Source organism: Eriocheir sinensis, chromosome 36 (assembly GCF_024679095.1).
Source record: "Eriocheir sinensis breed Jianghai 21 chromosome 36, ASM2467909v1, whole genome shotgun sequence".
NCBI classification, from domain to species: Eukaryota; Metazoa; Arthropoda; class Malacostraca; order Decapoda; family Varunidae; genus Eriocheir; species Eriocheir sinensis.
In genome coordinates, this window is record NC_066544.1 from 6,715,156 (window position 1) to 6,730,022 (window position 14,867).

Consider the following 14,867-nt stretch of genomic DNA (forward strand, 5'->3'; position numbering starts at 1 on the left):
AGACATAAATACGGTAGACAAGCAATTCCTTAAGTGTGACGTCATACCTAAACACTTTAATATTAGTAAACAACAACAACTATAGGAGAAAGAAAGTAAGGACGAGTGCAAGGGGGTGTAAGGAGGTGATGGGAAGGTGTAAGGGAGTGTATGAAAGGTATAAGGGGTGTAAGGGAGTATAGGGGGGTATAGGGAAAAAGTACAAGCAGAAACACAGGTAATCCAGGTCAGTTCCAGGACGTGAGAGGTTAGGTTAGGTAAGGTGAGGCGTAAGGGGGTGTAGAGAGGGTGTAGAGTGGGGGTGTAAGAAAAGTATAAGGGGATGAAGGGGAATAGAGAGGGTGTAGAAACAGAGGTGAGGGGAAGGGAGGGGAGGGGAGGGGAGGTGTCTACAAGCAAGGTGTGATTGGCAAGCGTGGCATTCCTAAGGTGTGAGGCCAGCAGGTGTGTCGTGTGTGTGACGGGGCGCGGCACTGAGGGGGAAGGGGGACGGGACGGTGAGGAGGAGGTGGGTGAAGGGTGAGCTAAGAGGGATAAAAGGGTGAGTCCGGCTTGTTGGGGGACGGTGGGTGAGGGGAGAGGGGTAGAGAGGGGAGTAGTTGAGTTAGTGGGTTGATGGGAGAGAGAGAGAGAGAGAGAGAGAGAGAGAGAGAGAGAACACCATCAATTACAATTAAAGTTTTACCTTCACTACTACTATTTCTACTACTACTACTACTACTATTACTACTACTACTTCTACTACTTCTACTACTGCTGCTGCTGATGATAGTAAAGAAAGTGTCGGTAATGGTAATAATAATAATAATAATAGTAATAATAAAAATAAGAATATAAACACAATAGCAACGACAAAAGTAATAATGACGTGCTTTCTACTGACCACTCACCCCCTTCTCTCGGCCTCACAAATAATAAGAGAAAAAAACAATAAGGTCAACCAGCTGTTCCTGTGTGCTATCTGAACCCTTTCCTCCCCTCTCCGCCCCCCTTCGCAGGTCCACAAACACCGTCTTGATTGGTTTTGAACCCACATAGAGGATCAAACTCCACCCGTTCCCATCTAAGTATAAGTAAGAGGATCCGTGACTCATTCTCAAGGGGATCGGATTCGTTATCACGCCAGGGATCTTATTGTTTTGTTTTTATCTTTTGATTATTTGGTACTTTTGCGAAATTGAGTTGGGACGTAATAGGATCGGTTTATGTAGATTCGGAACCGACGGGAAGGAGGATTGTAACTTTTTTCATAACAGGAAATGAGTCTCTTTCGTAATGTGTTGTTGAACCAAGAGTAAAAATAAAGGAAAAAAAATATACATAAATTTCTGAAGGCCACATTCTAACCTTTACACTACTACTACTACTACTACTACTACTATTACTACTACTACTACTACTACTACTACTACTACTACTACTACTACTACTATTACTACTACTACTACTACTACTACTACTATTACTACATGAGAGAGAGAGAGAGATGGGGTCAGGGAGGGGAACTTGATTGAGTGAGGGGGGGAGGAAAGGGAGGGAATAATAGGTAATGGGAGACATGGAGGAGAGGAGAGGGTTGGAAGGGAGATTAATGGGGATGAGATTGGGAAGAAAAGAATGGGAGGGGAGAGGACGAGGGAGGGGAGGCGGCGACGAAAGTGGGAGAGTTGGGAGAGGATGGAAGGGAGATTGTAAAGGTAACGGATTGCTAAGGTTGACGAGGCTTTGTAGGTTAGGTAAGGGAGTTTAAGCTTGTATGGGAGGCAAGGGGAAGTATGGGCTTATAGGGAGAGGGAGGAGAGTGAAGGAAGGGTTTGTGAATGAAGGAGAGAATAGCAAGGGAGTGGACGAGGAAGAATATGGAAGTTGGTTCGATAAATATACATGAGAATTGACACAGTAAAATAGTAAAGGATGGGAGACGAGATAAAAGGAAGGGTTTGTAAATGAAGGAGAGAATAGGGAGTGGATGAGGAAGAATATGGAAGTTGGTTTGATAAATATACATGAAAATTGACACAGTAAAAGAGTAAGGGATGAGAGACGAGATAAAAGGAAGGGTTTGTGAATGGAGTAAGGAATAGGAAGGGAGTGGAGGAGGAAGAATATGGAAGTTGGTTTGATAAATATACATGAAAATTGACACAGTAAAAGAGTAAAGGATGAGAGACGAGATAAAAGGAAGGGTTTGTGAATGGAGTAAGGAACAGGAAGGGGGTGGTAGGAGGAAGTATGGAAGTCGGGGAGGACGCAGTGAAGGAGTAAAGGATAGGAGAGAAGGTAAAGGGAAAGATTTGTGAATGGAGTCAAGAATAGAAAGAGCGTGGAAGGAGAAAAATATGGAAGTAGAAGAGGTAAATATACATCAGAATTCCCGTTGTAAAGGAGTAAAGGAAGGGAGAGGAGGCAAAAAAGAAGGGTACAGGACGGGAAGAAAGAACAGAAAGGGAGTGGAGGGAGGAAAATAATGGAGTCTGGGAGATAAAATATATACATGAGGACGAAGTGAAGGAGTAAAGGATGGGAGGGAAGGTAAAGGGAAAGATTTGTGAATGAAGTCAAGAACACGAAGAGCGTGGAAGGAGGAAAATATGGAAGAAGGAGAAATAACCATACAGCAGAATTTCCGTTGTAAAGAAGTAAAAGAAAAGATAGCAGGTAAAAAGAAGGGTTCAGGACGGGAAGAAAGAAGAGAAAGGGAGTGGAGGGAGGAAAATATGAAAGTTAAGGAGATGAATAGCAATGGACCTGAGAACTGACGCTAACACACCCCTCCCGGGCCCACCTTTCCATGGAGGAGAATGAGGAGGAAGTAAAAGGAGAGAATTTAGAATAGGTAACGTTGGGGACATGTTCTATACGCGTGGCCTCGGTGCTCATCTCTGTCGCATTGGCCCTTGAGTCCGTGTTAACCCGTCCGCTGCGATTGGCACGGATTTCGCCCTCACTGGTAGCCTGGTAACATATGCTCCCAGGTCTTTCTGTGCTTCTGTGGTGGGTAGTGGAGTGTTTCCCATGTGGTATTGGTGTGCTGGATTTCCCCTCCCAAGATGCATGACCTCACAGTTTTCTTCACTAAATTGGAGCAGCCACTTTTTGTTCCATTCCTGTAGCTTGGTGATGTCTTCTTGTAGGAAATCCCCATCCAACGGGTTAAGATCCCATTACCCCGGGCCATCGTAGGATCACTTCTGTAGTATGTAGAATGGGAGTCAGTAACAGGAGACGGAGTTGAGGGAAGGGGATGAAGGTGAGAGGCAAGGATCAATAAAACAGTCGGGGGTGAGGCGAAGCAGGAAAGGGTGGAGAGGTAAGGGAAGGGGAGAAGTGGGCGTGTCCATTGGGTGAAGGTTTGATACGGCGTGTGAGGAATTAAAGGGAGGGGAACTAAAGGAGAAAGGGAAGAGGATGAAGGAGGTGGTTAAGAATATCAAGAAGGAGATATCGGGGAAGTTAAAGGTTCTGGGGTTAGGTTAGAAATTAAAGATGATCAGACGAAGTGAAAAGTCAAGCTAACGTAGAGGAAATTGAAGGATAATAGAGTTGGGGAGAAAGGTAGAGTTGAGTAAGGTAAATAGGAGGGGAAGCGAGGATAGCCGATCGCGGGAAAGATAGGAAATAAAGGTAAACAGGAAGATAGGTAAGGCAAGGTAAGGGAGGTTGTAGTAGACGAGGGGACAGGTGTAAAAGGGGAGGGGGAGGGGAGACAAGTTTAATGGAGGGAAGGACAGGCAGATGGTAGACAGGAAGGTAAGTAAGGCAAGGTAAGGGAGGTTGTAGTAGACGAGGGGACAGGTGTGATAGGAGGAGGTAGGTAGGGAACAAGTTTAATGGAGGGAAGGACAGCCGATAAAGGTTTACAGGAAGATAGGAAAGGCAAGGTAAGGTAAGGCTGTGGCAGAGGAAGGGACGGGTGGCATAGTGGGGAGGAGAGGAAGATATGCAAGAGATGGAAGAAAAGCTAAAGGTTGACAGGAAGGTAAGGGTAAGGTAAGGAAGAGATGAGTGTATTGAAGGAAGAAACAAGTATAGCGAAATGAAGAAAAGGGGATAGAGATAGAGATGAAGATAGATAAGGCGATTACCGGGCTTTTTTTATACCTTTTTTTTTTGTTGCCCTTGAGCTGTTTCTTTAGCTGTAAAAAAAAAAAGTAAGGGAAGGACGAATGGATGCAATTGTGGGGTGAACGAATGCAATTAAGGGAAGAAAGACAGGTAAGGCAAGGTATAAGGAAGGAACAATGGGGAATGGTATGGGAAACGAGAGTAATGAAGTGCTGGACAGGCAATAAAGACAGCAAGACAGGTAGATAAGGTTGGACACACTGGAGCTGCCTTATATAGACCTACGTACCTCTTGCAGACTCATTATGTTCTTATGATTCGATGTTGAGATGAAGTTAGCGACGAGTGGGTGTCAGGGGAGGAAGTAGCGGGATAGTGCAGGGTGTGGTGGGGTACTGGAGGAGGAGGAGGAGGAGGAGGAGGAGGAGGGTGACGCCCGAGACATTTCCGCGCGGGGGGGTCCAGGGCCTCCACAAACACTGATACGTCCTTAGGAACACAAAATACTAAGGGCCTTGCCGCATCAGTTAACTCGTTACGCATGATTTCCGCTGTCCTCCCCCCCCCCCCACTGCCTCCTCCCCATCCTCCCTCTCCACCTCTTCTCCTCCCCATCCCTCTCTCTTCATCCCTCCTTACACCTCTCTCTCCTCATCCCCCTTTCTTCCTCTTCTCCTCTTCCTTATTCCTCCCTCCCCGTCCCTCCTTCGCTGGACTGCGGTGAGCGTAACTTGGGCGTTGGCCGTTGTTGTGAGCGGAGTAGCGGGTGTTGATGGCAGAGATGATGGAGGTGGTCTTGATGTGTGGTCTAAGCTGGTGGATGAGTGACTAGATGGATTGCTGCAGACAAACTTGGTAGATGAATGACTGCATCGATGGTTATGGTGGTGGATGACTGACTGGATGGACAACGAAGTGAGTAGATGACTGACAAAGTGGATGACTATTGACTAACTTGATAGAGGAATTAATGGGTGCACCGATGATTATGGTGGTGGATGACTGACTGGATGGACGACGAAGTGGTCAAATGACTGACTAAGTGGATGACTATTGACTAACTTGGTAGAGAAATGGTTCCACCGATGATTATGATGATGGATGACTGACTGGATGGACGACGAAGTGAGTAGATGACTGACAAAGTGGATGACTATTGACTAACTTGGTAGAGATATGGCTGCATCGATGATTATGGTGGTGGATGATTGACTGGATGGACGACGACTCTATGGATGACTAAATTGGTAAGAACATAAGAACGTAAGAACATGAGAACGTAGGAGTCTGCAAGAGGCTCATCAACTCCTGTAAACCTAACCCCACCTAACCTGGCTATCCATGAACTTATCTAAACTTCTTGAATACCTCCACCGTATTGGCACTCACCACATGACTGCCAAGCCTGCTCCACTCATCCACCACTCCATTGATAAACCGATTCTTGCCTGTGTCTATGTTGAATCTGAATTTATCTTACTTCTTGAATACCTCCATCGTATTGGCACTCACCACATGACTGCCAAGCCTGCTCCACTCATCCGCCACTCTTTTGACAAACCGATATTCTTGCCTATGTCTTTGTTGAATCTGAATTTATCTTACTTATTAAACCCATTGCTACGTGTACCTCCCCTCCTCTCTGTGAATCCCAAAGACCATACAAACGTTGCTAGTTTTCTATAGGTCTTATTCTTAAACATTTCGGATCCCAAACACACACATTTGACCAAGCTTTCGTAGGAGTTTCAGGCATTTCCAGGGGTAGTTGTATGACCCTGGTATTAGTCTGACCCTTCTTCGGTACCACAAACCTAAAAAAACACTCATTAGAACCCGACTGATCTCCTCCTGATGTCAGCGAAGGAAGAGTCTGATAGCACCGACTTTTGCCTTTGGTTCGGGAGCTTACATATCCCTTGTGATGGAGTGTTGAGCGTAAAACTAAGTCATTGTTAAGTATATGATAAGAACAGGCCCAGTCCGTTCACCGTAACTTGGCATTTTGGTGGTGGTGGAGGTGATGGTGGTGGTGGTGGTGGTGGTGGTGGAGGTGGGGGTGGAGGTGGGGTTGGTGGATGTGGTGGTGGTGGTGGTACTCTGGTTTTTGGTCTGTCAAGCTCATTTTCGTCCTGTCTCTTCTCTCTCTCTCTCTCTCTCTCTCTCTCTCTCTCTCTCTCTCTCTCTCTCTCTCTCTCTCTCTCTCTCTCTCTCTCGGTTATTCTTTTTTTTCTTGCTCCCATTTCCTTATTTGCTGCATTTCACGTTTCTCCTTAATCATATCCAGTTTATTTTTTTTGTTGCTGATCTGTTTCCCCTTTCTTCTCTCTCTCTCTCTCTCTCTCTCTCTCTCTCTCTCTCTCTCTCTCTCTCTCTCTCTCTCTCTCTCTCTCTCTCATCTTTATTAATAGATTCGTTCTTTTCCTCCGCGTTTGTCCATGAATGTCAAACTGTTGTAAGTGGAGACGCCTGCCTTTTCTCTCCCCTCCTCCTCCTCCTCCTCCTCCTCCTCCTCCTCCTCTTTCCTTTCCTCCTCCTCTTTCTCTACCTCCTCCTCTTCCCTCCCTCCTGCCCTTCATAACGGGTCGACAGGTAGAGAGAGAGGAGGAGGAGGAGGATGGAGGTGGGCATGGAGGGGTGGAGCAAAAAGAAGGAGGAGGACTGGGAGGAGGAGGAGGAGAAGGAGGAGGAGGAGGTAAGAGGTGATGAACTCTCCCCTTTACCTCTCACTTCCCTCTCCTCCAACGAGTTTAATTGTTTTCTTTGTAGGGCGAAACAAGACCGTTTAGTGGGCCTGTAAAAAGGACAACAACAATAGCAACAACGACAACAACAAGTATCAGTACCACCACCACCACCACCACCAAAAACAACAACAAATCATCATAATCATCAAGAGCAAAAACATCAATAATAACAACAATAACAATAACAGCAACAATAATAATACAAAATAAAAATATTAATGAAAATAATAATGGTGATAATAATAGGATAACGGGAAGGATACGTATAAATATCTTCCTTCTTTTCTTCATCTTTTTCTTTGCCATTTTTCTGTTATTTTTTTCCTTATTCTTGTGAAACGCAGAAAGGAATGTTTACAAAGCTTAAAATAGATGTTTGGTCTGCGCGGAATCCATCTATACTTAGCGATTCAAGTGTTGATCTCTCTCTCTCTCTCTCTCTCTCTCTCTCTCTCTCTCTCTCTCTCTCTCTCTCTCTCTCTCTCTCTCTCTCTCTCTCTCTCTCTCTCTCTCTCAGGTAAAAAAAAACCCCAAATAATCAAAAAAACACACACACACACACACACACACACACACACACACACACACACACACACACACACATACATACATACCCCCCTACCCACCCCCTTCACCCCTTTCATCTTATTGTTTTCTCTTTTTTTTCTACCTGTGACTGGGATCTTATCAGGTGTGTTCCCAGGTGAGACCCACAACTCATTAAGAAGATGTAATGGGCAGGTGGGAGGAGGAGGAGGAGGAGGAGGAGGAGGACACCTGGAGGAGGGAGAGGAAGGGTAGGGAAGGTAGGGGAAGAGGAGCATAACGGAACTTGGAAGGAATGGAAGAGAGGAAACATAGAGGAGAGAGAGAGAGAGAGAGAGAGAGAGAGAGAGAGAGAGAGAGAGAGAGAGAGAGAATATTAATAAAGAAGGAAGAGGAGTAAGAGTGAAGGAGAGGTCTGAATGAAGTAAGAAAGTAAGGAAAAGAGAAGGGAAGAAAAGTAAAATATAAGGAGACAAAGACCTCATAGAAAAGAGAATAAAAAGAGAAAACTGATAACTAAGATGAAGATGGAAACTGAGAAAACAAGAGACAATAATAAGAGATAGATATAATGAAGGAAAATAAGGAAAGAGAAACTACAAGAAAATCAACAACAAATGGAGGGAGGACTATAAAAAAAGGCGTTAATTTAGTGAAGGTAAGAACGCAAGGTGTGAGAAGGACAGGTGATAATGAGCAAATGGTGGAGGTGAGAGAAAAGGGTGAGGAAAGATTGTGTGGTGAGGATAGAACAGTGTGGTGAGGATAGAAAGTGTGGTGAGGATAGGAAAGTGTGGTGAGGATAGGAAGTGTGGTGAGGATAGGAAAGATGGTGTGGTGACGATAGTGTGAAGATAGTGTGGTGAGGAAAGATAGTGTGGTGAGAGACGCCAATATGATTTAACAGAGATAAAAGAATAAAGGAAATGAAAGATGAATGAAGAAGATAAAATAATGAGTAAGGAGTGGGAGGTAAGAGAGAAAGGCGGGAAAAACAAGGAAAAAAACATCATAATTTCAATAACAAATAAGTGAAATGGGTAACAAGAAGAAGAAGACGAAGAAGAAGAAGAAGAAAAAGAAGAAGACGACGACGACGACGAAGACGAACACGAAGAAGAAGAAGAAAAAGAAGACGAAGAAGAAGAAGAAGAAGACGAAGACGAAGAAGAAGAATATGAAGACGAAGACGAAGAAGAAGAAGAAAAAGAAGAAGAAGAGCAAGAAGAGAGAGTGAGAGAGAGAAGGGGTTAGGCTTACAAATGGCGGGAAGTGGAGGGGCAAAAGGATGGAAGGGAAACATGGAGGTAGAGGGAAAGAAAAGAGAAAAGGCCATAAATATATAAAGACATAAATAGCTGTAAAGGGAACCGAGGAACCAGGATTACAAGGAGGATTATTGTGTCGAAAATAGAATGGAGGACGAGGAGGAGGAGGAGGAGGAGGAGGAAGAAGAGGGGGAGGAGGAGGTGGAGGAGATAGGAGGTAGGACGAGACCGAGGACGAGGAAAAGAAGGAGGAAAAAAAGATTAAGTTAAGGATGAAAAATAAGAGGAGGAAAAAAAGATTAGAGACAAATAGTAAACAAAGAAGAAGCGGAAATAAACAGAAAGCAAGATGTGGAATTTACTGATAAAACACACACACACACACACACACACACACACACACACACACACACACACACACACACACACACACACACACACACACACACACTCACATACCCCCCACATACCACCCTCTGCCTGCTTGCATGAACCTCTAGGCCTAAGGGAGGGGTGCTTAGGCCTATTGGGTGACCGCTGGGCATTAGGGAGAGTCACACAATACCTGCCCTGGACACTACCTGTTACCTGGCCGGGCCGCCCCTCACCTGCCCTGCCCCGCCCACCTGTCCACCCCTACCTGTCCAGAAGAGTAGTGGTAGTAGTGGTAGTGGTGGTAGTGGTGGTGGTAGTAGTAGTAGTAGTAGTAATAGTAGTAGAGATGAAGAGTGGTAAGAGAAAGAAGTAGAGGAGGAAATGAAAGAAAAAAAAAGATAGGGAGGCTGAGCGTGGCGTAACGAAGGTGTTGTATAATGGTGGTGGTGGTGGTGGTGGTGGAGGGTCTGGCGGTGTTGTTGGTGATGGGTGGTGGTGAGGGTGGTCGGCGGGCGGCGGGCTGGATGTCTGGAGCGTTGGCGTGAGTGGTTGTGGTGATGGCGGTGGTGGTTGCGGTAATGGGGGGGTGGTGGTGATTGGTGATGATGGTGGGTCTGTTCCAGCCGTGGTGATGGGGGTGGTGGTGGTGGTGGTGATGGTGTATGGTTGTTCCCTATCACAGAACCTTTCACTTTTCTTCTCCGACTTCCATTTCCCTCCACCTTTCCCCCTCCCTCTCCCTCTCCCCCTTCGCCCCCCTCCCCCCGCCCCTCCTTGTCCAGCCTCCCTTTCTCCTCTTTAGCGACTGTTTCTTATCGCTTCGTCCTTCCCCTCCAGACATGCTTTTCTATTTTCTTCTTTCTTATTTTTTTCTTTTTTTTTAACTTTTTTTTTCTTCGTTATCTTCATTTTGTTCTCGTTCTTGTTCTTGTTCTTCTTCTTCTTCTTGCTCCTCCTCCTCCTCCTCCTCCTCCGTCATACGAGTGAAGCGCAAACATTTCTTTTGTTATCCATGACATACCACAACAGCCTAAACACACACACACACACACACACACACACACACACACACACACACACACACACACACACACACACACACACACACACATCCGAAGGTAGGTTTCAGGTGACAGCTAACCTTAATTGCTTCCTACCTTTGCCCTGAGGAATGGTAACCACTAACCCCTCCTCCTCCTCCTCCTCCTCCTCCTCCTCACGTTACCTCCGCCTTACGCAATCACACGTAAATCTATCTCACTATTGCGACCATGAACCCACCACAAACACAACGAAGCCTAACAATACTAAATTCAATCCCGTGTGAACCTTGTAAATCATAGACAACACTTGCAACACAACTTTAGACGGACATACAGACACACAAACAGAAATATATAGAGGGAAAGACAGACAGCTTTTTTTTCTTCACTAAAGGAAGTAGCTCAATGGCAAAAATAAATGAGAAAAAGGGGAGTATAGATGAGTTGCCAAAAGAGAGATCAATTTCAGGTGGAGAGGGTGAAGAGTTGAAGAATATGAAGCAAACAGAGACTTATTAAACACAAGAACAGAGGCCAAGTTCAATATGATGCAGATAGACAGATATAGTTAGTGTGAGTGACAGATATAGATAGACAGACATACAGATAAACAAACAAAATAATAGAAATACATGAGATAGTTAGTTAGACAGTCATGCAGATGTGAGACAGACAGGCAGACAGACAAATAGACAGACAGACAGACAGATAGAGACAGACAGACAGACAGGTAGGTACACACACATACAAACAGAAATACAAAGAGAAAGACAGCCAGACAAACATTATAAAACAAACAGTGATCTTTTTAGACACAATATCAGAACAGGACCAGAGTAAGGTTGAGATGGTATTGGTAACGTGACGGTAAAATGAATGAAGCTGACCTTTTCATAATTCAACCGTGAAGTTAAACACGTCTTTGTTCTAATACGCGTAAATCGAATATCTTTTTTTTTTTTTTTAACCCGGTAGCAGCGATGGGCCAAATTTGTGCCATGATTTACCCCCCAAAAATAGATGATACATAAACTGATCACAAATGCGTTGATATATATTATGAAATGGTTTGTGTGAGTGATGATTTTTTCTCATTTTTCTCGCTTAGAGGGACCATTAAGAAATATGATCCCCACTGCTACCGGGTTAATTAGCTCAGGCGGATGAGGATTGGAGGTGTTTAAGTGTGATTCATAGGTCTCAACTCCTCGCGGCTGTCTGCAGTGTGAGGAATAACAGCCACGCCGTTTAGACAGGAGCACCACTTATCCCAAACTGCGATACCTTACACAACAATCGACATCACCATTCCCGCCATCACACATCCCCTTCCACCATTACTATTACATACATCACCACCACCACCATCATCGTCTTCTCATGCGCAAGTAAGCCACGGCAGAAACGAAACTGAACGAAACCTCTGGCGCCCGTATACCTCCCAAACACTCTTTCACAACGCCAGCATATAGCAGACATTACCATCATCATGAAAAGCGTTGAACACATAACACAGAAACAGGGAACACAATTTTAAGTGCCGTAGCAAAAACTGAAACACTGACGTAAACGAAACACAACCTTGCTCTGTATACGGTTTTAAAGTTTCGCCCAAAATGGTGTTAAATGGTGCCACGTGTGATGCCATATAGGTTACACACACACACACACACACACACACACACACACGAGAGGTTACGGGGTCAAAATGTAAATGTCACCAAAATATGGACGACAAACAAAGGCAAAAAGAAGGAAGACACAGAAAGAGGTAGAGACAGACAGAGGCAGACAAAGAGACGGATAAAAATACATATAAGTGAGTCGGATAAACAGTCAGACAGTCGGACAGGTATGAACAAAAAGACAGATTGACAGACCGATATAGATAGACAGACATACAGATAAACAAACAAAGTAATAGAAATACATGAGATAGTTTGTCAGGCAGTCATGCAGATGTGAGACAGACAGGCAGACAGACAGGCAGACAGACAGACAGACAAATAGACAGACAGACAGACAGATAGAGACAGACAGACAGACTGGTAGGCAGACAAATAGACAGAAAGTCAGACAGACAAATAGACAGACAGGCAGACAGACAAATAGACAGACAGGCAGACAGACAAATAGAGAGACAGACAGACAGATAGAGACAGACAGACAGACAGGTAGACAGACAAACAGGCAAGAGATGAACAAAGGCCGCCAGATGGACAGACAGACAGAGGCTAACAGACATAATAATACAATGATGCAACTTTATTTTTTACAGACAAGTTTTTTTTTTGGCTGTCTCGCTTCTCGTCTCCTGGAAACACTCGCCTCCATTGTGTGTGTGTGTGTGTGTGTGTGTGTGTGTGTGTGTGTGTGTGTGTGTGTGTGTGTGTGTGTGTGTGTGTGTGTGTGTGTGTGTGTGTGTGTGTGTGTGTGTGTGTTTGAACTTTAAAGATAACGTGTATATTAGATTTTTGTGTTTCTTTCCCTTGAATGAATGAAACTTAAAGACACACACAAAAAAACGCCTTCGCACCGACACAATGAATCTGCGTGTTTTTTGTTTTGTTTTTTTGTTTATTTATTTTATGTATTTACTTATTTATTTTATTTTGCAAAGACATCCTCTCACCGAATCACAATGAACCAGCGTGACCTTTTTATTCTTATTTTTTTTATTTATTCTTTTTTTTACTTTGTGTGTGTGTGTGTGTGTGTGTGTGTGTGTGTGTGTGTGTGTGTGTGTGTGTGTCCCGTACGTGTAACGAAACGTGTCCAATTGTAAGCGAAACTTTACCTGACGAATGAGTGAGTGAGTGAGTGAATGAGAGTGAATGAGTGTGAGTGAGTGAGTGAATGAGAGTGAATGAGTGTGAGTGAGTGAGTGAATAAGAGTGAATGAGTGAATAAGTGAATAAGAGTGAATGAGTGTGAGTGAGTAAGTGAATGAGAGTGAATGAGTGTGAGTGAGTAAGTGAATGAGAGTGAATGAGTGTGAGTGAGTAAGTGAATGAGAGTGAATGAGTGTGAGTGAGTAAGTGAATGAGAGTGAATGAGTGTGAGTGAGTAAGTGAATGAGTGTGAGTGAGTACGTGAATAAGAGTGTATGAGCGTGAGTGAGTAAGTGAATGAGTGTGAGTGAGTACGTGAATAAGAGTGCATGAGTGTGAGTGAGTAAGTGAATGAGAGTGAATGAGTGTGAGTGAGTGAGTGAGCGAGCGAAAAAAAAAGAGAATCCGTGAGTTAGGGAATTACATGTTTAGGAATGAAGTGTGTGAGCGGTGTGGAGAATGGATGAATAGGGGGAAGAAGGAAATGGTAGGAGGAGGAGGAGGAGGAGGAAGAGGAGGAGGTCAACGACTCACTGTTAACATGCCTTATGGGTTTCGGGTCAAAGGTTTCGTGACGTGTGTGTGTGTGTGTGTGTGTGTGTGTGTGTGTGTGTGTGTGTGTGTGTGTGTGTGTGTGTGTGTGTGTGTGTGTGTGTGTGTGTCAGCTGTTGTTGTTTAGTTTTGTTTAATTTTTTCTCGTTATCTTTATTTATTTACGCCTTCACCTTCCCTCCCTCTTCTTATCTCTCTCTCTCCCACTCTTTATCTCCCTCCTCATCTCCTTATCTCTCTCTCTCTCCTCTGCTCCTTATCGGTCCTTCTTCCATCTTCCTCTCCACTTGCTTTATTACGCTGTTTCTATTATTTTCCTCCTCCTCCTCATAATCTTCCTCCTTCCCTTCCTCCTTTTCCTCCTCCTTTACAACCACCCTTTATTCTCCCTCTTTTTCTTTATTTTTCTTCTTTTCTCTTCTCTTACTCCTCCTCCTTTATCACCCTCCTCTTCCTACTTCTTCAACACAATATTTCTTTTTTTTCTTCTCCTCCTTTTCCTCCTCCTCCACCACTACTTTCTTCTTTAATTTTCCTCTTCTTTTTCCTCCTCTTCTTCTTCCTTCTCCTCCTCCTCCTCCTCCTCCTCCTCCTCCTCCTCCTCCTCCTCCTTCTCCTCCTCCTCCTCCTTCTCCTCCTCCTCCTCCTCCTCCTCCTCCTCCTCCACCCCTCACCTGGCCGAGGAAGTTCAGGTGTGTTATCATTCTCCTTATCAGGTAACTCTTGACTGTGACCCCGATTTTTGGCACTTACTATGTTGTTGTTGTTGTTATTGTTGTTGTTGTTTTTGTTTATCTTTATGTTGGTGCTGCGTTTTTGTTGATTATTTATTTTGTGTTTTGTTTAGTTGTTGTTGATCTTCTTCTTCTTCTTTTTCTTCTTTCTTCTTCTTCTTCTTCTTCTTTTTCGTCGCCGTGGAGGTCAAGGTTTAGTGGAGTTAGTCGTGTTGTGCTGCGTTTTTATGGCTTTGACCCGGCATTGTGGTATGAGACGATAGCATTCCTGTGTGTGTGTGTGTGTGTGTGTGTGTGTGTGTGTGTGTGTGTGTGTGTGTGTGTGTGTGTTTGAGGTCAATGAGTGTTTGTGTGTCTGGGAATGGAATGATTTGTCTCTCTCTATTTGTATGTCAATGTGTCTGTCTGTTCATCCGCCTATCTATCTATCTGCCTTTTTATCTATCTATCTATCTGTGCATCTAACTATCCTTCTATCTATGTGTCTGTCTGTCAATCTCAGTCAGTATACCTGTTTGTCTGCTCTCCTGCCTATCTATTTGCCTGCCTGTCTGTCTGTCTATAAAACGAAAGCAATAACCTATCAATCATTTCCTTCGATTACTTGTTGAAAGACTTCGATGAAACTTCCTGTCAGCCTGTCTAACCGCCCTATCAAAACAAACATCTTCCTCTCACCAACCACCACGACCTAACGACATCATTA